We start from the raw sequence: 27,679 nt of genomic DNA on the forward strand, positions 1-27,679 counted from the left end.
TGGCTGTAATATCATTAGCAGCAATTGTTGCAATCAAACACTTTCTATAAATTTGATATAACTTATAAGTGTAATTTTAGCCAACTCTTTTTTGCGCAACTGCTTTGTTCTGGTTTTATGTGACTAAAGATTAATCATTTTATAATGAAAACCTCTGCATCTTTCTAATATTTTGCATTTTAATTCCTCACCATTTACAAGAGCCCTGTTTTCTGTCAGTGAATGTAAAAAAGTTTTCTTTTTATCCAGAGGCTGAAAGACTGTCCTCATTATGCCCTTCACTAATCTATGCACATCCTAATTTAGTTGTTTGGAATGGATTTTTTAGTTGCCCCCTTAAAAAAGTTGTCTCAATAAGACAACCCCTTTTCATATGCCTTATTAGGACATATAGACATTATTGGGGGGGGGGGGTAGAGAAATGAGCAAATAGCAGATTGCTCTAGCAGATCTGGCCTGTCCATGTATTGTTTTCTCAGTATTACATGGATGCCCATTCATTTGAATGGCCGCCTTGTAAGGCCTTGTTCACACATTGCAGATTTGCTGCAGATTTTGCATGCATTTTTTTAAGCCAAACAAGAATTGGATCCAGGAGGGCGGACCTATATGGTTTTGGCTTGAAAAATACATGTAAAATATGCAGCAAGTCTGTGCTTTTATCAGGTATAGCATTCTTTCTGTCATTTTTATTCCTAGTCTTCCCTATAGCACTTTGAAAACACCAGGAGAAACATTTGTAGGATGGACTAATTACATGAATGAGTCTTTAAGAAGGTGTTTAAGGGGGGATTCACACGAACGTGTATTCGGTCCGTGCGGGCCGCGTGGTTTTCACGCGCCACGCACAGACCAATACAAGTCCAGTTCAATCCAGTCCAATACAGACAGTCCGTGCTTTTTGCGCAGCGTTTGTCAGCTACGCGTATTTCGCGCATCACGCACCCATTGAAGTCAATGGGTGCGTGAAAACCACGCAGGTCGCACGAAAGCACTTCCGTGCGAACCGACTGAAACAGCGCACCAGCTGTCAAAAGGATGAATGTAACCAGAAAAGCACCACGTGCTTTTCTGTTTCCAAACATCCAAATGGAGTGTCTTTGAGATGAGCGAACCCGGACAATCGAACCGAACTTCACCGGGTTCGGCCGAACTCGTTTTGGCCGAACCCGGCAAAAAAAATTCCGGTACGCGACGTCAGGAGATAGTCATTGTCCAGGGTGCTGAAAGAGTTAAACTGTTTCAGCACCATGGACAGTGACTACCGATCCCAATAAACATGAACCTGTAAAAAAAAAACGAAGTTCTGACTTACCGATAACTCCCGGCTTCTTCCTCCAGTCTGACCTCCCGGGATGACAATTCAGTCCAAGTAACAGCTCCAGCCAATCACAGGCCAAGCACAGGCTGCAGCGGTCACATGGACTGCCGCGTCATCCAGGGAGGTGGGGCCCGATGTCAAGAGAGGCGCGTCACCAAGGACGCGTCACCAAGGCAACGGCCGGGAAGTTCTCGGTAAGTACGAACTTTCTTTTTTTTTAACAGGTTTCTCGATATTGTGTTCGGCATTCACTGTAGAGGGTGCTGAAAGAGTTACTGCCGATCAGTTAGCTCTTTCAGCACCTTGGACAGTGACGGGCGTCGACTAGCCTCATCTCTATGATGGCGGCTGCGCGAAAATCACGCAGCCGCGCATCATACACGGATGACACACGCAGCTGTCAAATGGTTTTTGCGCGCGCAAAACGCAGCGTTGTTTGCGCGCGCAAAAACGCAACGTTCGTCTGAATCTGCCCTTAGACTCATTTTAAATGTGTTTGACCAATCACATTCCTAGTTGGTCAGCAGCAAATGTGACATTTAAGGCCCTTTTACACTGGGCGATTAGCGGGCAGACAAGCAGTCATATAACGCTCGTTCCCGATAATTGCCCTGTGTAAACAGGGCAGCGATCAGCAGATGAATGAGCAAACGCTCGTTCATCTGCTGATCGCATTGTTTTAAAAAAAGCAAAATATTATCGTTGTCGGCAGCACATCTCCCTGTAAATAGGGAAACGCGCTGCTGACATGATTATAACGTATGGGGATGAACGATCGGAGTAACAACCGCTCGTCCCCATACATAGCTCCTTGTGACAGGAGCAAGCGAGCGCCGATCAACGATCTCTCTTTCTATTTTTTTACACACATGTGCTACTTAAAACCTATGCAAAATTGGCATTCAGAGGGGGGATTAGATAATGACTATTCATATGGTGGCTTGCAAAAAAAAACAACAAGATGTGACAGATGTTTTTTTTCTAGTAGACAAGAATGTATGTCACATTTATAATAGTAAAATGTACATGTTTTATCCTCTCTCTTTTCAAAGGGAGTTGTATACCAGAAATAAATAGCAAAATTGTAGTGTAAACAGGCAGCATGGCATTTTTGCAGTACATTCGATTATTTTTAAATAAAATGTCGTTTGAACATTGGTGTTATGCACTGCACGCTTGTCATTACTGTTGTTGCCGTTTTCATAAACTGCTGTATGTCCTCTCCGACACGTCTTACATACTGTTTGTTCCCATTTACTTAAATAGAGGGAAAACTCAACCGAAACTGCATTATATTAACCCCTTCTCGCTGAGGCCAGTTTTGACCTTCTTGACAGAGCTAATTTATCAAATCTGACGTGTCAATTTATGTGGTAATAACTTAGAAATGCTTTTACCTATCCAAGCGATTCTGAAATTGTTTTCTGGTGACACATTGGACTTTATGTTAGTGGAAAAATTTGGTCGTTACATTCAGTATTTAATTGTGAAAAACACCAAAATGTAGTGAAAAATTTCTTATAAAACAGATAGTAATACCACACAAAGTAGTTACTAATTAACATTTACCATATGTCTACTGGCTACATTGGCATCATTTTTTTAACATCCTTTTATTTTCTAGGCTGTTACAAGGCTTATAACTTTAGCAGCAATTTCTCAAATTTGAAAGAAAATTTCTAACAAGCCAATTTTTTCAGGGACCCATACTATACAGACAACCATAAATCACCCTATTTTAAAAACTGCACCCCTCAAAGTATTCAAAACAGCATTTAAAAAGTTTCTTAACCCTTTAGACGTTTCTCAGGAAATAAAGCAAAGTAGTTGTGAAATTTACTCATAAATGTTTATTTTTTTTTGCAGAAATAAATTTTTAATAAAAAATATTTTGTAACAGAAGGTTTTACCAAAGAAATACAACAAAAAATTACTAGTGCGGTAAAGGACTGAAGCACAGGCCTCAGAAGCAAAGGACACCTAGCAGATTTTGGGGCCTTCTTTTATTGGATTATATTTTAGGCACTATGTCAGTTTTAGGCTGGGTTCACACGTGGCGGAATTTCACTTGAATTCCGCTGCGGACACTCCGCAGCGTTAATCCGCAGCGGAGCCGTTTCTCCATTGACTTCCACTTAAATTTAGAACTGTTCGTTTAGACGATGCGTAAAATTCCGCTGCGGAGCATAGGCTGCGGAGCGGAATTTGGTGTCCGCAGCATGCTCTGTCTGTTGCGGAGCAGTGGCGGACTGGTTGCGGACTCATGGCGGAATTTCTCCATTGACTTCAATGGAGATTCTAAATTCCGCAATGAAGTCCGCAGCTGTCATGCACATGTTATGTGTGCTGCGGATGCGTCTTGCTTTTTTAACATGACATTTCTTCATTCTGGCTGGACCTATGTATTTCTAGGTCTACAGCCAGACTGAGGAAGTCAATGGGGCTCCCGGAATTACGGGAGCGTTGCTAGGAGACGTCAGTAAATAGTCACTGTCCAGGGTGCTGAAAGAGTTAAGCGATCGGCAGTAACTGTTTCTGCACCCTGGATAGTGACTACCGATCCCAATATACAGCAACCTGTAAAAAAATAGAAGTTCATACTTACCGAGAACTCCCTGCTTCTGTCTCCAGTCCAGCTTCCCAGGATGACGTTTCAGTCTAAGTGACGGCTGCAGCCAATCACAGGCTGCAGCGGTCACATGGACTGCCGCGTCATCCAGGGAGGTAGGGCTGGATGCCGAAAGAGGGACGCGTCACCAAGACAACGGCCGGTAAGTATAAAATTCGTTTACTTTCACTAGGGAAAGTGCTGTCCCTTCTCTCTATCCTGCACTGATAGGGAGAAGGGAAGCACTTTTCCCGCAGTCCGCAGCAGCTAGTCCGCATCAATTTACTGCACATTTTGGGCAGATCCGCAGCCGTAATCCGCAACCCGGATTAGGTGCGGCATTGATGCGGACAGTTGCGGAGGAAATCCGCCACGTGGGGGCATGCCCTTAAAGAGGTCTTGTGGTACGAAAACAAAGGAAACACCCCAAAAAATACCCAATTTTGGAAACTACACCCCACAATGAATTTATCTAGCTGTGTAGTGAGCATTTTGAACCCACAGGTGTTTCTTATATATTTTTAGAATGGGGCTGTGAAAATGAAAAATAAAATTTTTACCAATAAAAAGTAGAATTTTTTAATTTCCATAAGACTAAAGGAGAAAAAGCACCTATAAATTTGTAAAACAATTTCTCCCAAGTACAGCAATACCCCATATGTGGTCATAAATGGCTGTTTGGACACACGGCAGAGCTCAGAAGCGAATGAGTGGAATTTGGCTTTTGGAGCTCAAGTTTTGCTAGAATGGTTTGTGAAGGCCATTTCACACTTGCAAATCCTCCTAAAGGGCCAAAACAGTGGAAACCCCCCACAAGTGACCCCATTTGGGAAACTACGCCCCTCAAGGAATTTATCTAGGGATATATTAAGCATTTTCACCCCATAGGTTTTTGCAGAAATTATTGGAAGTAGGCCGCGAGTATGGCAATACCCCATATGTGGTCATAAACAGCTGTTTGGACACATGGCAGGGCTCAGAAGGAAAGGAGCGCCATTTAGCTGTTGGAATGGTTTCTGGGCACAATGTCACATTTGTTGAGCCCCTGTAGTACTAGTACAGTGGAAACAACAAAAGGGACTCCATTGGGGAAACTACACCGCTTAAGGAATCACCTAGGGGTATAGTGAGAATTTTGACCCCAAAAAGTTTTTTGCTCAATTAGAATTAAGCCCTAAAAATTTAAAATGTAATTTTTTTTTCCAATAAGATGTAGCTTTAGATCAACAGTTTCCATTGTTACAAGGAATAAAGAAGAAAAAGCAACCCAACATTTGTAAAGCAATTTCTTCCGAGTATGGTAATACCCCAAATGTGGTTATAAACTGCTTTTTATACATATGGAGGGGTTCAGAAGGAAAGGAGTGGTATTAGACTATTGGAGTGTCGATTTAGCAGTAATGGTATGCGGACACCATGTCGCATTTGCAAAACCCCTGATGTACCAAAGAAAATGTGACCTCATTTTAGAAATGACACCCCTAAAGACATTTATCAAGGGGTGGAGTGAGCATTTAGACCCCACAGGTGTTTTTCAGAAATGAATACACAGTGGATGAAGCTATGTAATATAGTTCAGTCTATGGAAGATGTTCATGAATTGCAGGCAGATTTAAACAAACTAAGTGTTTGGGCGTCCGCTTGGCAGATGAAGTTTAATGTAGATAAATGTAAAGTTATGCATCTAGGTACCAACAACCTGCATGCATCATATGTCCTAGGGGGAGCTACACTGGCGGATTCACTTGTTGAGAAGGATCTGGGTGTACTTGTAAATCATAAACTAAATAACAGCATGCAGTGTCAATCAGCTGCTTCAAAGGCCAGCAGGATATTGTCGTGTATTAAGAGAGGCATGGACTCACGGGACAGGGATGTAATATTGCCACTTTACAAAGCATTAGTGAGGCCTCATCTAGAATATGCAGTTCAGTTCTGGGCTCCAGTTCATAGAAAGGATGCCCTGGAGTTGGAAAAAATACAAAGAAGAGCAACGAAGCTAATTAGGGGCATGGAGAATTTAAGTTATGAGGAAAGATTGAAAGAATTAAACCTATTTAGCCTTGAAAAAAGACGACTAAGGGGGGACATGATTAACTTATATAAATATATTAATGGCACATACAAAAAATATGGTGAAATCCTGTTCCTTGTAAAACCCCCTCAAAAAACAAGGGGGCACGGCACTCCCTCCGTCTGGAGAAAAAAAGGTTCAAGCTGCAGAGGTGACAAGCCTTCTTTACCGTGAGAACTGTGAATCTATGGAATAGCCTACCGCAAGAGCTGGTCACAGCAGGGACAGTAGATGGCTTTAAAAAAGGGTTAGATAATTTCCTAGAACTAAAAAATATTAGCTCCTATGTGTAGACATTTTTCCTTCCCTTTTCCCGTCCCTTGGTTGAACTTGATGGACATGTGTCTTTTTTCAGCCGTACTAACTATGTAACTATGTAACTATGATACAAAGTGAAAATTGCAATTTTTCCACTGATCTGCCAATTCATTGCTTAATATGTTGTGCCCAGCATGTGCCACTGGAGAATCTTACCCCTTAAATTGTTAAGCGTGTTCTCCCGGGTATGGCGATGCCATATATATGGACGTAAACTGCTGTTTGGGCACATTGTAGAGCTTAGAAACTAAAGGACTGCCATTTGGAGCATGGATTTTGCTTGGTAGTAGTTTTGTTTGAGTTTTACTGGTATTTCAGTTTATAATGTGGAGGCATATGTAATCTGGGCGGATTACATCAGGGCATAATAAGAGGGTATAATAATCGGGTAAATAATAAAACTATCCATAGATGTGTGGTACGCTGTGAAGCAATCCGTTATGCACAGGCCAGTGTCGCACTGATAAATGGTGCCCTTTCTTAACCCCCTTTTGTAACACTGCACATTTTGGGGACTTTTCCTCCTTTGTAGCTTGGGAAATTTTGCCAGGAATGTGATGCCCTGGTATAATACAGGCGCACTCACTTCCAGCAGATGTGCTATGTCCCTTCCCTTCCTAGTTCCTAAATACTAGGGCCCTGAAACTGAAGGAATGTTCCCCTCCGGCCTGCACATCGGGATGTTTTTTCATCACCGCATTACTAGTGCTATAACTTTTTTATTTTTCGGTTGATAGAGCTGTGAGCAGGCTTGTTTTTGTCAGACAAGCTGTAGATTGTATTAGTACAATTTTGGGACACATATGACTTTTTTTCATCATTTTTTATTACATTTTTTGGATGAGGAAATGACCAAAAACAAGCACTTTTGGAATTGTTTTTTATTGTTTTGTTTTTTTTTTGGCATTCATTACATGTTAACTTTATTCTGCAGGTCGATACAATTACGGTGATACCAAATTTATAAAAAAAAAAATATGTATTGCAGCTTTTGCACAATAAAATCATGTGTTTCCTGTGTCTATAATCTTGTCAATATACGGATAGGGGGTAACTTGTTTTAACTGGAATACCCCTTTAAGGGGCAGTTCACACGTTGCGTAAATACTGCATATTTTCCGCAACGTATTTAGTTGCGGAACATCCGCAGCAAATACAGGTGCAGCAAAGTGGATGAGATAAAACAAATGTCATCCACACGCTGCGTAAATACTGAGTGGAAAAACCGCTCAGAAATTGACCTGCGGTGTAGTTTTATTCCGCAGCATGTCAATTGTATTTACGTAAACACTGTTTACTTGTTGCGTGATTTCCACATTTAATTAAATGGGGATGTAAATCCTGCGTCAAATAGCAGTTGTTCCTATGTTTGCGGCGGGTTTGCAGCGATTCTGCCGCAAAAAACGTAACTCAGAAAACAAAAAATATAATAAACTTACCTAGGAGTATGTCTTTCATTCTCCTGGGATGACGCTCCATCCCATGTGACCGCCGCTGGAGTCAATCACAGGCTGGAGGTGGCGGTCACATGGATGAAACGTCATCCCAGGAGGCTGGTCTGGATGACGTCAGAGGGCCGGCCTCCTGGGATGATGCTTCATACCATGTGACCACCGCTGCAGCCAATCACAGGCTGCAGCGGTCTCCTGGGATGAGACCTCATCCAAGGAGTCCGGCTGGGTCAGAGCTGCAGTTTTTCGCAGTGGACATTAGGGCGAAACACAGTTTGGTGCACTTTTTCGCTCAGGATTCCCTGCGGCGCCAAGGGTGGATACGCTGCGTGCTATCCGACCTGTGTGAACTCAGCCTAAGGGCTTATTTAGACGAACGTGATATACGTCCGTGCAACTGGCGTGATTTTCACGTGCCTCACACGGACCTATGTTAGTCTATGGGGCCATGCAGACTGTCTGTGAGTTTCACGCAGCGTGTCCGCTGCGTAAAACTCACGACATGTTCATTATTTGTGCGTTGTTCGCGCATCACGCACCCATTGAAGTCAATGGGTGCGTGAAAATCACGCGCAGCACACGGAAGCACTTCCATGTGACGCGTGTGATTCGCGCAACAGCAGTAAAAAGTATGAATGAAAACAGAACAGCACCACGTGCTTTTCTGTTTACAAACATACAAAAAGAGTGTCAGAATGATCAATGGCGGATTATAATATGGGTGTTTCGGGCGGCCGCCCGGGGCCCGAGGCTGCCAGGGGGCGCATCGCCCGAACCGCACACAATCTTAAAAAACTATGCAGCGCTACCGCTGGGTTGAATGCTGGAGCCTCACTCCAGCATTCACTCTGCCGTGAGCGGCTCGGTGCAGGCAGTCGCGATGTAGTGACTCACGGGACAGTGCAGAGGAGAAGCATCCCCCACCGTCGTGGCAACTGGGATAGGTAAGTAATTATGTTTTTTTTATTTATTAGGTACGTACATATGGGGCATTATACTGTGTCACAGCTATGGGGCATTATACTGTGTCGCAGCTATGGGGCATTATACTGTGTCGCAGCTATGGGGCATTATACTGTGTCACAGCTATGGGGCATTATACTGTGTCGCAGCTATGGGGCATTATACTGTGTCGCAGCTATGAGGCATTATACTGTGTTGCAGCTATGGAGGCATTATACTGTGTTGCAGCTATGGGGACATTTTACTGTGTTGCAGCTATGGGGACATTATACTGTGTCACAGCTATGGGGCATTATACTGTGTCGCAGCTATGGGGCATTATACTGTGTCGCAGCTATGGAGGCATTATACTGTGTCGCAGCTATGGAGGCATTATACTGTGTCGCAGCTATGGGGACATTATACTGTGTCGCAGCTATGGGGACATTATACTGTGTAGCAGCTATGGGGGCATTATACTGTGTAGAGGCAGCTATGAAGGGCATTATACTGTGTAGCAGCTATGGGGGCATTATACTGTGTAGCAGCTATGGGGGCATTATACTGTGTCACAGCTATGGGGACATTATAATGTTTCGCAGCTATGGGGGCATTATAATGTGTAGAGGCAGCTATGGGGACATTATACTGTGTCACAGCTATGGGGACATTATAATGTTTCGCAGCTATGGGGGCATTATACTGTGTCGCAGCTATGGGGCATTATACTGTGTCACAGCTATGGAGGCATTATACTGTGTAGCAGCTATGGGGGCATTATACTGTGTCGCAGCTATGGGGGCATTATACTGTGTCGCAGCTATGGGGGCATTATACTGTGTCGCATCTATGGAGGCATTATACTGTTTCGCAGCTATGGGGCATTATACTGTGTCACAGCTATAGGGGCATTATACTGTGTCGCAGCTATGGAGGCATTATACTGTGTCGCAGCTATGGAGACATTATACTGTGTCGCAGCTATGGAGGCATTATGCTGTGTCGCAGCTATGGAGGCATTATACTGTGTCGCAGCTATGGAGGCATTATACTGTGTCGCAGCTATGGAGGCATTATACTGTGTCGCAGCTATGGAGGCATTATACTGTGTCGCAGCTATGGGGACATTATACTGTGTCGCAGCTATGGGGGCATTATACTGTGTAGCAGCTATGGAGGCATTATACTGTGTCGCAGCTATGGGGATATTATACTGTGTCACAGCTATGGGGGCATTATACTGTGTTGCAGCTATGGGGAATTATACTGTGTGGAGGCAGCTATGAAGGGCATTATATTGTGGGGGCAGCTATGGGTTGCAATATACTGTGGGGGCAGCTACGGGGGACATTATACTGAGCAATTACAAGAGCTGCAGGTCCAAGGGGGGAGACGCTGTGTAGCACAATATACAAGGGGGGATTGTTATATAGCACTATATAGAAGGGAGCGCTGTGTATCACTATATCTAAGGGGGATTGCTGTGTAGCACTATATACAAGAGGGGGAGGGCTATGTGATGCTATTTACAGAGGGGGAGGACTGTGTAGCGCTATTTACAGGGGGCTGTGTGTGTTGCTATCTACAGTGTTTGACACAATTATATTCAGGGGCGCAGCCTATGGTGCTATAATATTTAGGGGCACAGTGTTTGTACTATTTTATTCAGGGGCGCAGTGTTTGGTGCTATTATATTTAGGGGCGCAGTGTGTGGCACCATGATAATATTATCTTTGTTTATAGGTGTGGAAATGTTGGAAAAGTGAGGAGCCAAAGAAATCTGAGTGGCAAATTCTGCAGAAATGGGTCATGGCCGGGAAAAGTCGTCATGAAGTCTGGACTGGATGGAGAAGAGGAAAAAAACTACCTCGTCACCTGTGAGTCACTAGATTTATAGACAATCTGTCATCTCTACTGACATGTTTGTTATAGGAAATCCCTGTATTTCACAAAGTCTTTGTGCAGTCCAGGACTGATAGACAAATAAGTGTTAGGGTATGTGCACACACACTAATTACGTCCGTAATTGACGGACGTATTTCGGCCGCAAGTACCGGACCGAACTCAGTGCAGGGAGCCGGGCGCCTATCATCATACTTATGTACTATGCTAGGAGTCCCTGCCTCGCTGCAGGACAACTGTCCCGTACTGTAATCATGTTTTCAGTACGGGACAGTTGTCCTGCAGCGAGGTAGGGACTCCTAGCATCGTACATAAGTATGATGATAGGAGCCCGGCTCCCTGCACTGAGTTCGGTCCGGTACTTGCGGCCGAAATACGTCCGTCAATTACGGACGTAATTAGTGTGTGTGCACATACCCTGACTATTCCCCTTGTCAGGAGAATGTGTCCCTACACGGTGCGATACTGTCAGCGATGGTTGGAGACTGTCAGTATGTGGGGACACAGCCTTTTGACAAGGGGAGTAGTAACACCCATTTGTTAATGTCTCGACAAAAAGGAAGTGTTAACAATAGTTACAGGGCGGTGGTGGAGAAGGGGGGCCCAACTATGGGTAACAGCCCAGGGCCTATGGTCTACTTAATCCACCACTGAGAATGATGGCGGCTGCGTGAAAATCACGCAGCCGCTCATCATATGGTGCTGACACACGGAGCTGTTAAGTACCTTTTGCTCGCACAAAAGGCACACGCATGTGTGAATCCGGCCTAAGTTGACCACCATAAAAAATATGCAGGGGATTCCAGACATGCTGCAGATTTTCAAATCCACAGCATGCCCTATCTGTTGCAGATTTCATTAATTGCAATGAGTGAAATTAGTGGCTTCATCCGCATCAAAATCTGTAATGAAATCTGAATGCAGATTTTTAGACCAGTTCACCTGCGTAATATTTAAGCGATGTGTGAAACCAGCCTAAGGCCACTTTCACAGAGCAGAATTTTTTGAGTCAGTATACAAAAGCCAAAATCAGGACTGGAGAATAAACAGAGAAAAGGTATAATGGAAAGATTTGTAGGTCTTTTATGTTTTTGACCAACTCCTGGTTCTGGCTTAAAAATACAGAGGCAAAATACTGATCACAATATTGCCGTCTAAGGGTATGTGCACACACACTAATTACGTCCGTAATGGACGGACGTATTTCGGCCGGAAGACCCGGACCGAACACAGTGCAGGGAGCCGGGCTCCTAGCATCATACTTATGTCCGATGCTAGGAGTCCCTGCCTCGCTGCAGGACAACTGTCCCGTACTGAAAACATGATTACAGTACGGGACAGTTGTCCGGCAGCGAGGCAGGTACTCCTAGCATTGTATATAAGTATGATGCTAGGAGCCCGGCTCCCTGCACTGTGTTCGGTCCGGTACTTGCGGCCGAAATACGTCCGTCAATTACGGACGTAATTAGTGTGTGTGCACATACCCTAAAAGTGTCTTAATGCTGGGTTCACACTCCATTTTTTTGCGCTTTTAGGGCACGGCCAAACTTGGTGGCCTTTTTTCCGATGCAAATGTTGGTGCAGATTTCGGGCAATTATGCAACGAATCTGCAGCAACATTTGCATATTTGACAGGTAATTCAGATGTTGGCGAAAAGACAGCGGACTTGCCACAGATTTCAGTTTTTGCATTGCAAAGGCTGAAATCCGCAGTGAAATTCCGCTTCTTCTCCGCAGCCTATGGTCCGCAGCGGCGTTTTCCGCAACGTCTGAACTAACTTTCCTCAAAATGTATTGAAGCAACTGTAAAAAACGGCCGCAGGAGAATTCCACTGCGGACTGTCTGCAGCGGAATTCCACAGCTATTCCGCCACGTGTGAACGTGCCCTTAACATGCGTGTTTCAGTTTTGTCAAATAAACTCCCATGTCTCTGAATTTGAATTTACCAACCAAAACATAACAACATATATATTAAAAACGTAACAAAAACCCAGTGTAAACCTAGCTTAAAGAGGCTCTGTCACCAGATTTTCAAACCCCTATCTCCTATTGCAGCTGATCGGCGCTGCAATGTAGATAACAGTATCGTTTTTCTTTTTCAAAAACGAGCATTTTTGGCCAAGTTATGAGCATTTTTATATTTATGCAAATGAGCCTTTCTTATGTACAACTGGGCGTGTTTAAAGTTATGTCCAACTGGGCGTGTATTGTGTTCGTTACATCTGGGTGTGTTTACTTGTTTTACTAGCTGGGCGTTGTGAATGGAAGTGTATGATGCTGACGAATCAGCATCATCCACTTCTCTTCGTTACCACCCAGCTTCTGGCAGTGCACAGACACACAGCGTGTCCGCGTCGGACGCTGTGTGTCTGTGAACTGCCAGAAGCTGGGTGGTAACGAAGAGAAGTGGATGATGCGGATTTGTCAGCATCATACACTAGTAAAACAAGTAAACACACCCAGATGTAACGAACACAATACACGCCCAGTCTATGGGGCCGTGCAGACATGTCCGTGATTTTTACTCAGCATGAGTCCGCTGAAAAAAGTCACGACATGTCCGTTCTTTGGGCATTTTGCGCGAATCACGCACCCTTTGAAGTCAATGGGTGCGTGAAAACCACGCATGTCGCACTGAAGCACTTCCGTGCGAACAGCGTGATTCGCGCAACAGCTGTCAAACTCTGAATGTAAACAGAAAAGCACCACGTGCTTTTCTGTTTACAAACATCCAAATGGAGTGTCATAATGATGGCGGCTGGGCGAAAAGCACGCAGCCGCGCATCATATGCTGCTGCCACACGGAGCTGTTAAGTGGCTTTTGCGCACACAAAAACGCCATGCTCGTGTGAATCCAGCCTTAGCCTGTGAAAAGGCAAGCACTAACGACAATTATTATCATATACCCACCACTGCCGAGGGTACCGGGAAAGAGCTGGGTACGATCCAGTAACTGACTATCTGAAGTGGTATTCAGGTACTGCTATGTTGTATCTGGCTGGTTATGAAAAATGGGGGGAGCCTCACGTAATTTTTATCATTTATTTTTTAAAAAAACAAAAAACTATTTGGACCCCCCAAAATTTTCATAACCGGCTAGATAAAACATAGCAGCAGCCTAGCATTGTCAGGGTAAGAAGGACCACATGTTTTGGACTTTCCGAGCCTAATAAGTTCAGCCTATGTCCAACCCAGTGCCCGACCATCACATCAGGTGGTCGGGTACTGGATCGTTCCCGTCTCTTCCCGGTAGTGGGGAGTTATTTCTAGCCTTTTCACCGGCTGACTCGAAGCCCTGCCTTAGTTAGGGATGCTGACTATCAGACAGTGGCCATTACTAAGGCGGTAGCAATAATGTTAAAAACACCAACACATAAAAAATATTTTATTGAAATAAAACCGCAAACACAACCCTCGTTATTGAACATAAAAATGGCATCATCTAAGTAGTTCTTGATTGCGATCGCCGCATCTAAGGGGATTGTAGCAGATCGGCAGCCCCCACAATGCAATTTCGGGGGCTGCCGATGGTTAGCATGGAAACCGGAGGCCTATGGCCGGTCCTCATAGGCTTCCTATTACGTCACTGTCAGTGTCAAACTGTCAGTTTCCACCCCTCCCAAAATATAGAATAAAAAGTGATCAAAAAGTCATGTCCCCCAAAATAATACCTATAAAAACTAAAACCCGTCCCGCAGAAAAAAAGCCCTTATACAGCTTTTTTGACAGAAAAATAAAAAACTTTATGGCTCTCAGAATATGAAGACAAAAAAAATTATTTTATAAAAAAGTGATTTTATTGCGCAAACACTGCAAAACTTAATAAAACTATATAGATATGGTATCGCCGTGATCGTATCAACCCGCAAAATAAAAGTAAAATTGTAATTTATAGAGCACGGTGAACGCCGTAAAAAAGAAAGAATATAAAATGGCAAAATCTGTTTTTTGGTCATCTTAGCTGTATGGGTATGTTCACACGCAGTGACCAAAAACATCTGAAAATACGGAGCTGTTTTCAAGCGAAAACAGCTCCTGATTTTCAGACGTTTTTGTAGCAACTCGCGTTTTTCGCTGCGTATTTTACGGCTGTTTTTGGAGCTGTTTTTCAATGGAGTCAATGCCTCCAAAAACGTCCCAAGAAGTGTCCTGCACTTCTTTTGACGAGCCGTCATTTTACGCACCTTATTTTGACAGCGACGCGTAAAATTAAGGGTATGTTCACACGGCGGGGGTCCGTAACGGCTGAAATTACGGGGATGTTTCAGCCTGAAAACATCCCCGTAATTTCAGCCGTACCGGCATGTGCAGGCGCTTGAACGCCGCGTCAATTACGGCCGTAATTAGCGCTGCTATTCATTGGAGTCAATGAATAGCGGCTCCAATTACGGCCAAAGAAGTGACAGGTCACTTCTTTGACGCGGGCGTCTATTTACGCGCCGTCATTTGACATATACGCCTCGTGTGAACAGACAAACGTCTGCCCATTGCTTTCAATGGGCAGATGTTTGTCAGCGCTATTGAGGCGCTATTTTCAGACGTAATTCGGGGCAAAAACGCCCGAATTACGTCCGTAAATAGGCCGTGTGAACATACCCTAAGGCTCGTGGGAACAGAACACCGTAAATCCTATTGCAAGCAATGGCCAGATGTTTGTAGGCATATTAGGGGCGTTTTTTCAGGCGTAATTCGAGGCATAAAACGCCCAAATTATGCCTGAAAACACTTTGTGTGAACATACCCTTAGAAAAAATGTAATAAAAAGTGATCAAAAAGTTGTATGTACCAAAAATCATACCAATAAAATATACAACTTGTCTTGCCAAAAATAAGCCCTCACACGGCTCAATCGACCAAAAAATTAAAAAAGCTATGGCTCTCAGAATGTGGTAAAACAAGACAATATTTTTTTTTTAACACAGTTTTTTCTTTGTAAAAGCAGTAAGGGTATGTTCACACGTAGTCAACAAAAACGTCTGAAAATCCAGAGCTTGTTTTCAAGGGAAAACAGACCCTGCTTTTCAGACGTTTTTTTACCAACTCGCATTTTTCGCGGCGTTTTCACGCCGTTTTCGCGGCGTTTTTTACGTCCGTTTTTGGAGCTGTTTTCATTGGAGTCTATGAGAAAACAGCTCCAAAAACGTCCAAAGAAGTGTCCTGCACTTCTTTTGACGAGGCTGTATTTTTACGCGTCGTCTTTTGACAGCTGTCAAACGACGACGCGTAAAGAACAGGTCGTCTGCACAGTACGTCGGCAAACCCATTAAAATGAATGGGCAGATGTTTGCCGACGTATTGTAGCCCTATTTTCAGACGTAAAACGAGGCATAATACGCCTCGTATATGTCTGAAATTTGGCCGTGTGAACATACCCTAACATGTATCATGTTTATTATGTACAATGATACCTTAAACCATGTATTAATCAAGTTTTTAAGCACTTAACACTTTATTATATTGTAATGAGACCAATTATGCAAAGTAGTCTCAAGATGTGTCACTAGGCTTGATAAAGATCCTATTGTAGGATTGAAACGTTGCTGTTGTATCTGGAGTAAATAAACCACCACTTTTTTCATATTGTAGTGCTGCAAAGTTTTTTTCTATACATTACATTACGTCCGAGGATCGGGACGTTTTGCTGGGCACCTGATCAACAATTTCTGTGTGAGTGCTGCTCTCTTTTTTGCTATATATATATATATATATATATATATATACGTATATATATATATATATATATATACACACACATATATATATATATATATATATATACATACATATACATATACATATATATATGTATATGTATATATACACATAAACAGAATTAGGCTTTGTTCACATGCGTCAGGGGTCCGTTCCAACGTTCTATCTGAGCTTTATGGAGTTCCCTTGAAGGGGTTGTCCGGGCATAGGGCGGTTTTTCATACAGCCCCTGTAAGTGGTGTTCAGGGGTGGCACCCTCTCAAGTGCCATCTACCCCCCGGATGCAGGACATATTAGGTGCATGTCAGAAGCACAATATACTGCAATATATTAGAATTGCAGTTTATTATGTAAGCAATCCAACGCTCGCTGGTTCAATTCCCCTAGGGACAAATTACATAAAAGTTTTTTTGTTTCATAAAAACAAAAACTTTTCCCATTTTCCTACTAAAGCAATGTAATAAAAAAAAATAAAAAAAAACATTAACATAACTGGTATCACTGTAAAAGTCTGAACTATTACAATATAACATTATTTAACGGTGAACCAGGTAAAAAGTATTAATAAAAAAACTGAAAATGTTCTCATGTACCCCAAAATGGTAACAATAAACACTACAGCTCGTCCCGCAAAAAAAAAGCCCTCATACCTCAATCGACGTAAAAATAAAACTTCTGGCTCTCAGAACGTGGCAAGACAAAAAATTTTTTATTTACAACAATTATTTTTTTCTTTGTAAAAGTAGTAAACATAAAAAAACTCTATAAATTTGGTATTGCCGTTATCGTATTGACCCGTAGAATAAAGTTAGCATGTAATTTTTACTGCACGTTGAAAACCGTAAAAACGAAACCTCTCAAAAATGGAGGAATCACTGTTTTTTTTGCCATTCTGTAACATCCACAGCCGCGGACCGTCATTCTATCTTACTCCTGACGGCCATAGACGAGTGAGTGCTGGGTGGCATCTCCCTCCTGAGAGACGCCGGCACTCATTTCCGCATCTCAGTGCTGGTTTCCGTTGTGTTTACCCATGTTAGTCTTAGCAAATGGTCCCTTAGTGTTATCCTGTTCCCATTGTTCCCGTGCCCTGCTACCTGTATCCTGTATCCCGTGCTATATTTGTTTCAGTGCTTTAGGCCGGATTTACACGTGTGTGCCTTTTGCGCGCGCAAAAAAAGCGGCGTTTTGCGCGCGCCATAGGTACTTAACAGCTTAGTATGTCAGCTGCTTATGATGCATGGCTGCGTGATTTTCATCCAGCCGCCATCATTATGACGCTCTGTTTGTATGTTTGTAAACAGAAAAGCACGTGGTGCTTTTCTGTTTTCATTCATACTTTTTACTGCTGTTGCGCGAATCACGCGTGTCACACGGAAGTGCTTCCATGTGCTGCGCATGATTTTCACGCACCCATTGACTTCAATGGGTCCGAGATGCGCAAACAACACACAAATAACCGACATGTCGTGAGTTTTACGCAGCGGACACACGCTGCGTGAAACTCACGGACAGTCTGCACGGCCCTATTGACTAACATAGGTCTGTGCGAGGCGCGTGAAAATCACGCGTGTTGCATGGACGTATTACAAGTTCATCTAAATAAGCCCTTAAAGTGTTGGCGTCGTGTCGTGCCACCTGTCACGCTTGCTGTTATACACCACGTCTGGTGTCATCTGCCTGGAAGTTCATCTGTGCCTAGCCTCCGCTACTGTCTGGATTATCAAAGGTACCCCTGTACTAGGACTATTGTTTGGCCAGCTGCTACTCTGCTACGGCGGTGCGACCTAGAGTACACATACCCACAGATCGTGACACATTCCACCCCACAAATATTTTTTTTTTACAGATTCTCGGTACATTATAGGTTACAATAATAATACTAATATGGTGCCTTAAAAATATACAAATCGTCCCGCAAAAAATAAGCCCTCAAACGGCTGTAAAAATAAAAAAGTCATGGCTTTTCGAAGGTGGGAAGGGAAAAACTAAAGTGAAAATCTGAAAAATGGCTGCAGAGGGAAAGGGTTAATTATTCGGAAATGCTTCATTTTGGCTCCATGAGACTTTCTCTCATATCTTAATTTTCAACTGGAGTGCTGCCTCTCTTTTCTACTTGTGTAAAATGGAAGGAACACCACCAGATGCCACACCCACAAATTACCCACAAATTTGATTTGAATTAATTTTGGGGTCTGGTGTTTGATGTCAGTGTACATTTCCTACTCATTTAGCTGATAGTGTGTGTGGTACCATTGTTTGTGTTTTATCCAACCCTTTAGACTTTATTCCTAAATTGGCCCATTGGAATAGCATGTTACATCAAATGGATAGCTAGTTAGCAGAACCTGAAGGGGTGAAGACTTCAGCACAGAGAAAAAGTGAGTAAAACTTGTTTTGGCGCAATGCACCCGCATCTCTGCTCCACAGGGCTGTCCTTTAGGTGGAGCAAGAGGGACCCATTCTCTGGGCCGCATACCTGCGCCTCCACATCCATGCACATACCCTCCATGCTCCTGAGTCAGGTCCTCTTTGGCTCCGGGTGCAGTGCTGGGTTATGATGCTGTTGAGCATCAGAACGTTCTATACATCAAGAGGGAGACTCCAGGAGCTTGGAGGTTAACCCCAAAGGGGTTGTCCGAGATATATTTTTATATATAGATATATTTTTATTTTAAATTTAAACACACATTGCACACATTAACTATTGAATAATATACTTACCTGTGCAATCTTGCTTCTGTTCTCCGTTCTGGCAGCTCTTTTCTTCTGATCACATGTCTTCTGAAGTCACGTTTTCTTCCTCCTCCACTGTCGTGACGTATCCCGATCACATGGTCTCGCCCCAGCGAGACCTCGGATGGGATACGACACGTCACTGGAGACGTGTCGTTTCTGCGGGTGCCCGCCCGCCCAGCCTATGCATCTTTTCACTGTGAGCGCGCCTATGCATGTTCACACTGAGAAAAGTGAAGAGGGACGGCACCTGCGGACTAGAGAGGTACAGTGGCATCTGTACTTTTAGTTCTTCCCCTATCAAAGCCTACACATAGTAGGCTTTGATAGGGAATTATACAACACGATGCAGCACACGGGTCGCATGCAGCCCTTGAGGCTGTTATCGGGACACTGTTGCGCCGAAGGACCCGCACTACGCTAGTATAGGCTCTGCTCCGATGTCAGGCGAGTCCCGGAGCAGAGCCTATAATAGTACACTGTTTAACAACTGGTTCCCGACCGCTGGCTGTATTTTTACGGCCAGCGGTCAGGGACGGGTCCTTAAAACCCGAGCGATAGACTTTCTACGGCTCGGGTTTTAAATTGCTGCCCGCGCGTTCGGGCAGCTGAATGTCGGGTCTCCGGCTGTCACTGACTGCCGGGAACCCGGAGGAGAGGATAGAAGCAGCTTTAGCTGCTTCTGTCTTCTCCGATGTTTTTTTACACAGCACTCAATGAACACTGTGTATATGAATAGAGACAGCGGCCACGCCGCTGTCTATATTCCTACCGGTGATCATGTGACTGGTCACATGATCGCCGGGTGCCGTTAGTGGCAGGCTGCTGCTGGGTCTTACTAGACCCAGCACAGCCCAGTTAGTGACAATCGTCACTATGAGAGGGCTGATTTCGCCTGTAACTGGGGCTGCTGTGCAACTCCAATTACAGTGGAAAAGATGGTGTAAAATAAAGAAAAAAAATATATAAAGTTCCTCAAAGGTCTTTTTTGACCTTTGAGGGACAGACCATAATAATAAAAAAATAGTAAAGTACAAAAAAATAATTAAATAATAAATACACATAAAATACCCACCCCAAAAAAATACCGTTCCCCCCCGCCAATCATTGTTGTAACGCTAGCGCTGACCCTATTACCCTAATATAGACATGTAATATATTCAAATTTACGGTAGACAATGACGATCACAAATAAAAGGTCTATTTTAGGGTAAAACTATGTTATTACCAAAAAAAATAGCTGAAATGTAAAAAAGCTTATTTTTTTACTATTATTTTAAAATTTTATGAATGAAAATTCTAAAATGCCAAAAAAGGTGTGTATAAAAACGATAAAAAAAATAAACCTCCATTGTCTACGGAAAAAACATCGCAAAAATAACGTCGTTAGCCCAAAAAATAAAAAAGTTATAGCCATTTAACGAACACGTGCTAAAAATGGCTAAACGGTGTCTGGTCCTGAAGGCTCAAAATAGCCCGTTTCCTGAACTAGATAAGATCTTCTGTAGGCTTAGATACAGGACCCCAGATGACATTCTTTTTATTCCTGTATAAGAGTATGTTCACACGGCCTATTTACGGACGTAATTCGGGCGTATTAACCCCCTAATTACGTCCGAAATTACGGCTTGAAAGCGTTGGCAAACATCTGCCCATTGAAAGCAATGAGCTGACGTTTGTCTGTTCACATGAGGCATATATTTACGCGTCGCTGTCAAAAGACGGCGCGTAAATAGACGCCCGCGCCAAAGAAGTGTCATGTCACTTCTTCAGACGTAAATGGAGCCGTTATTCATTGACTCAATGGAAAACCAGCTCCAGTTACCTCCTGAAAACAGCCCCGTAATTTCGGCCGTTACGGACGCTGCCGTGTGAACATACCCTAAGATTAGTGTTTTGGGGCCCTGTATCTAAGCCTAACATGTGGTATTCTTAGATACATGGCCCATGTGTGACACTGTCCGCTTGGGTAATGTATCTAAGGCTACCTTGTGGTAGGCTTAGATACATGGTCTAACAGTATCACACACGAGCAGTGTATCTAAGCATCCCTCTTTTTTTTTTTTTTCTTAGTTATGTGTTTTTTACAGGTTGGGTCCTTGCTACTACATCAAGTTCAAGGACTACTTCAATGACACCTTTTTTATTTTTAATAAAATTGTTAACCAGTGTTGTGTGTGTTATTTTATTACAATATTTTTTCTATGTCCTTCTCATTTATTTAAAAATGTATTACTAGTTCATTATTAATGGCCACTGTCTAACAGCGTCCATTAGTAAGACTTCATCCACACTAGCGTGTGTATTTTCCGCGCGTGAAAAAGTCAATCCCATCCGTGTGTTTGCGTTAGGGCGGATTAACACGAACGTGCTATACGTCCGTGCAACCCGCGTGGTATTCACGCGGGTCGCACGGACCTATGCAAGTCTATGGGGCAGTGCAGACAGTCCGTGAATTTTACGCAGCATGAGTCCGCTGCGTAAAACTCGCGACATGTTCTATATTTCTGCGTTTTTCGAGCATCACGCACCCATTGAAGTCAATAGGTGCGTGAAAATCAGGCGCACCACATGGTAGCACTTCCGTGGGACGAGCGTGATTCGCGCAACAGCAGTAAAATAATGAATGTAAACAGAAAAGCACCACGCTTTTCTGTTTACAAACATCCAAATGGAGTGTCATAATGATGGCGGCTGCACGAAAACCGCAGCTGCGCATCCGTATGACACGGAGCTGTCAAGTGCATTTTGCGCACGCAAAACGCCACCGTATTTGTGTGCGCAAAACGCACACGCTCGTGTAAATCCGCCCTTATGCATCAGTGTGCTTTTCGATTGTCATGTGTTATTCACGCACTCACAAAGCCAGCCCATTTTTTTCTTCTTTTTTACAACAAATTGCTGTGTAAATCACGCACCAAACACGTGTGTGCTGTTTGTGGTTTTCACGCATGCATTGACTTCAATGTGAGTGTAGGTGCATGATAACGCAGCAATAGAGGACAAGCAGTATGTTTCACGCAGTGGACTCTCGCTGCACAAAAATCACGGACAGTCTGCACTGCTCCATAGACTTGCATAGGTCCGTGCCACACGCGTGAAAAAAAACGCGGGTTGCACGGACGTATATGGCGTTCGTGTAAATCCGCCCTTAGGTAGACAGCGCCACTATGATTCCAGTCCACAACGGATTGCTTCATGTCTCTGCCTAGGTCTATGTCCAAGCAAAGCGTGCAGGAGCGGAATCCCCGACCATAGTGGGATTCCACTACTCCGATAAGTTACAATAGTGCTACGCACAATAGCGCTAGGTACAGGTGGGGTAGGGGTAGTGTGTCATCTATGTAATAAAATTACTCCTCACAGCACAAAGTGCATGTGAGGAGGAGGAATGGTACATGAAGTACAATAACGGAGGCAGCATTAGGCTAAGTTCACACAGAGTATTTTGACGAGTTTTTTTTAAGCGGAAACAGCGTCGCAAAACTCGTCAAAAACGGCCCGAAAATGCATACCATTGATTTCAATGGGAGGCGTCGGCGTCTTTTTCCCGCGAGCAGTAAAACTGCCTTGTGGGAAAAAGAAGCGACATTCTGTATCTTCGGGCGTTTACGCCTCTGACCTCCCATTGACTTCAATGGGAGGCAGAGAAAGCGTACTTTGCGTTGTTTTATGCCCGCTGCGCTCAATTGCCGTGGGCGAAAAACGCCACGGAAAACGACGCGAAAAATGCAGCAAAAAAAGCCGCAAAAACAATGGCAAAAAGGCTACGATAAACGCCGCGAAAAACATCGCAAATAAAGCCGCGAAAAAAGAGGCAAAGAACGCCACGAAAAACGACAGGAAAAACACCACGAAAGACGCAACGAGAAACGCCGAAAAAAAACCCGCAAACGACGCAAAAAAAACAGCGAAAAACAACGCAAAAATGGCTACGATAAATGCCACGGAAAACATCGCGGAAAAAGCCGCGAAAAAAGCCCCAAACAAAGAGGCAAAGAACGCCGCGAAAAACAACTGGGAAAACGCCACGAAAGACGCAACGAAAAACGCAGAAAAAAAAACCGCAAACAACGACGCAAAAAAAAGACGCGAAAAACTACGCAAAAAAGGCTACGATAAATGCCACGGAAAACGCTGCGAAAAACATCGCGGAAAAAGATGCGAAAAAAGTGGCAAACAAAGAGGCAAAGAACGCCGCGAAAAACAACTGGGAAAACGCCACGAAAAACGCAGCAAAAATAGCCGCAAACAACGACGCAAAAAAAGAAACGATAAACGACGCGAAAAAGGCTATGATAAACGCAACGGAAAACACAGCAAAAAAAGACACAAACAAACAAGCAAAAAACGCCAAGATAAACGAAGCGAAAAGCGGCAAGCAAAAACGCAAACAAAGCCGCAAACAGCGCACAAAAAACTCCGGGAAAAACGACGTAAAAATCAACGTGCAGGGAGAGGTAAATCTGCCGCAAACTTCAAGACGGAATTTTGAGGCAGATATTCCTCCTGCAAAAAAACTCTGTGTGAACATGGCCTTAGTGGAGAGAGACATGAGATAGAAGAGGGTGGACGAGGGTGAGGGTGGACGAGGGTTAGGGTATGTGCACACACACTAATTACGTCCGTAATTGACGGACGTATTTCGGCCGCAAGTACCGGACCGAACACAGTGCAGGGAGCCGGGCTCCTAGCATCATACTTATGTATGATGCTAGGAGTCCCTGCCTCGCTGCAGGACAACTGTCCCGTACTGTAATCTTTCAGTACGGGACAGTTGTCCTGCAGCGAGGCAGGGACTCCTAGCATCGTACATAAGTATGATGCTAGGAGCCCGGCTCCCTGCACTGAGTTCGGTCCGGGACTTGCGGCCGAAATACGTCCGTCAATTACGGACGTAATTAGTGTGTGTGCACATACCCTTAGGGTAGACAGGAAGAGGTTTATAGACCTGAAAAGAGAAAAAACATAAATGTGAAAAACATAATGGGGAGGATAACATTTGCTCACCATCCTTCAAGAATGTCAGCAAGGAGACAAGTCCAGTGAAGGATGTCCAGCGGGGAGGAGCAAGGACAGCTCACGTGAACTCTTGGAAGGTACGTGCACGCTCATTGCAGCCTGCAATGAGCGTGCACGGGAAAAAAGTTTCATAACAAGGAAAGATCCACAAACCAGACCTGAACTGCATGTAAACAAACTGCTAAATTCAAAGAAGAAATGTGGTAAGTAGAATTTTTTTTTTTAAATAATGCTTTATTTAGGTTGTCTGTATAAGGCGTAATGTATGACACAGTTTTTGAAAAAATTTTGGTATCTCGGACAACCCCTATAACCCCTTCCCGACATCCGCCGTTCATGTACGGCGCTGTCGGGAGGTGCTTCCCGCAAAGCGCCGTATATGTACGGCGCAGTGATGGTGCGGGCTCAGAAGCAGAGCCGGCACCATCACCGCGGGGTGACAGCTGTATTATACAGCTGGCACCCTCCTGTAACTGCCAGGACCGGAGCTACTCTCCGATCCGGCAGATCAATAGAGCGCAGCATCCGATAGGTTTTCACATTATCGGCAACCCAGTGATGCAATCGCTGGGTTGCTGTGGCAATCGAACGCCAGAAAATGGCGTCCGAGTCTGCCTTGTACGGGAGCCGATGAGGACCCGCCTGCGGCGCGTCCTCATAGGCTTGCTGTCAGTGAATAACTGACAGCGCTAATACACTGCACTACGTATGTAGTGCAGTGTATTAGAGTAGCGATCGGGGCATCAGGCCCTCATGTCCCCTAGTGGGACAAGTCAGAAAAGTAAAAAAAAGATAATAAAAATGTGGTAAAACAATAAAAACACACATTTCAAATAAAAAAAAAGCTAAACTGACTTTTTTCCCATAGTAAGTCATTTATTATGGGAAAAACTGTAAAAATTAAAAAAACTATACATAATTGGTATCGCCACGTCCGTAACGACCCAAACTACAAAACTATTATGTAATTTATCCCGCACGGTGAACACCGTAAAAAAAAAACATGAAAAACAACGCCAGAATCTTTGTTTTTAGGTCACATCTCCTTCCAAAAAATGCTATAAAAAGTGATCAAAAAGCCACATTTACTCCAAAATAGTACTAATAAAAACGGCAATCCGTCCCGCAAAAAATAATCCCTGATACCGCTTTGTGCACGCAAAAATAATAACGTTATGTGTCTTAGAATATGTCGACACAGAAAACAAATGATATTATAAAAAAAGTGATTTTATTGTGCAAAAGCTGCAATACATAAAAAAAACTATATAAATTTGGTATCGCCGTAATCGTATCGACCCGCAGAATAAAGCTAACATGTAATTTAGGGCGCACTGTGGATGCCGATAAAAAAAATAATAAAAAACTATTCCAGAATTGCTTGTTTTTGGTAATTTCCTTTACAAAAAATGAAATAAAAAGTGATCAAAAAGTCGTATGTGTTCCAAAATGGTACCAATAAAATCTACAGCCCGTCTCACAAAAAACAAGCCCGCACACCACTCAATCAACTGAAAAACAAAAACTTTATGGCACTAGTAATGCGGTGATGAAAAAACATCTCAATGCGCAGGCCGTAGGGGAACATTCCTTCAGTTTCAGGGCCCTAGTATTTAGGTACTAGGAAAGGGAATGGACACAGCACATCCGCTGGAAGCGATGGCGCCCGTATTATACCAGCGCAAAACTAATAATATTATAATATTTCCCAAACTACGAAGGAGAAAAAGTCCCCAAAAGGTGCAGAGCGTTACAAAAGGGGGATAAGAAAGAAAACCGTTTATCAGTGTGACACCGGCCTGCGCATAACGGATCGCTTCACATTGTAACACACCTATGGATAATTGTATTATTTACCCCATTATTATACCCTCTTATTATGCCCTGATGTACTCCGCACAGATTACATATACCCTGATGTACTCCGCACAGATTACATATGCCACCACATTATAAACTGAAATACCAGCAAAACTCAAACAAAACTACCAAGCAAAATCCATGCTCAAAATGGCGGTCTTTCCCTTCTTAGCCCTACAGCGTGCCCAAACAGCAATTTATGGCCACAAGTAAGGCATTACCATACCCGGGAGAACCCGCTTAACAATTTAAGGGGTAAGATTCTCTAGGGGCACAACATATTGTGTGGTGTATAGGCAGATCAGTGGAAAAATTGCAATTTTCACTTTGCACAATTCACTGCGTATTCATTTCTGAAAAACACCTGTGGAGTCTAAATTCTCACTACACCCCTTGATAAATGCCTTTAGGGGTGTAGTTTCTAAAACGGGGTCACTTTTGTTTGGTACATCAGGGGTTTTGCAAATGCAACATGGCGTCCACAAACCATTCCAGAAAAATCTACGCTCCAAAAGATAAATACCGCTCCTTTTCTTCTGAATGCTCCCATATACGTAAACAGCTGATTATAACCACATATGGGGTGTTACCGTACTCGGGAGAAATTACTTTACAAATGTTGGGGTGCTTTTTCTTCTCTATTCCTTGTAAAAATGAAAAATGTTGATCTAAAACTACATCTTGTTGGGGAAAAAATTATTTTTCATTTTCATAGCTTAATACTAATTAATTCAGCAAAAAACCTTTGGGATCAAAATTTTCACTATACCCCTAGATGATTCCTCAGGGGGTGCAGTTTCCCAAATGGAGTCAATTTTGGGGTGTTTCCACTGTACTAGTACTACAGGGGCTCAGCAAATGTGACATGGCGCCCAGAAACCATTCCAAAATCCAAATGGTGCTAGTTCCATTCTGAGCCATACCGTGTGTCCAAACAGATGTTTGTGACCACATGTGGGGTATTGTTTTACTCGGGAGAAGTTGCTTTACTAATTTTATGGTGCTTTTTCTTCTTCAGTCCTTGTGGAAATGAAAAAAAATTAGCTAAACCTACATTTTATTTGAAAAAATTTAGATTTTCATTTTCACAGCCTACTTGCAAAAATTTCTGCCAAAAAACTGTGGGGTCAAAATGCTCACTATACCCCTAGATAATTTCCTCAATGGGTATAGTTTCCAAAATGGGGTCACTTGTTGGGGGTTTCCACTGTTTTGTCACCTCAGGGGCTTTGCAAATGTGACATGGCCTCCGCAAACCATTCCTGCTAAATTTGAGCTCCAAGAGCCAAATGGCGCTCTTTCCCTTCTAAGCCCTGCCGTGTGACCAAACAACCGTTTATTACCACATGTGGGGTATTGTTTTACTCGGGAGAAATTGCTCTACAAATGTTGTGGTGCTTTTTCTACTTTAGTTCTTTTGGAAATGAAAAAAAATTAGATAAACCTAAATTTTATTTGAAAAAATGTAGATTTTCATTTTCATGGCTTAGTTCCAAAAATTTTTGCAAAAAAACTGGCCGGTCAAAATGCTTGCTACACCCCTAGATAAATTGCTCGAGGGGTGTAGTTTCCCAAATGGGGTCACTTTTGGGGGGTTTCCACTGTTTTAGTTCCACAAGACCTATTCAAAACTGACACGGTGCCTAAAATATATTCTAATAAAAAGGAGGCCCAAAATCCACTAGGTGCTCCTTTGCTTCTGAGGCCGGTGCTTCAGTCCAGTAGCACACTA

The sequence above is a fragment of the Rhinoderma darwinii genome, chromosome 7, assembly GCF_050947455.1.
Source record: "Rhinoderma darwinii isolate aRhiDar2 chromosome 7, aRhiDar2.hap1, whole genome shotgun sequence".
NCBI classification, from domain to species: Eukaryota; Metazoa; Chordata; class Amphibia; order Anura; family Rhinodermatidae; genus Rhinoderma; species Rhinoderma darwinii.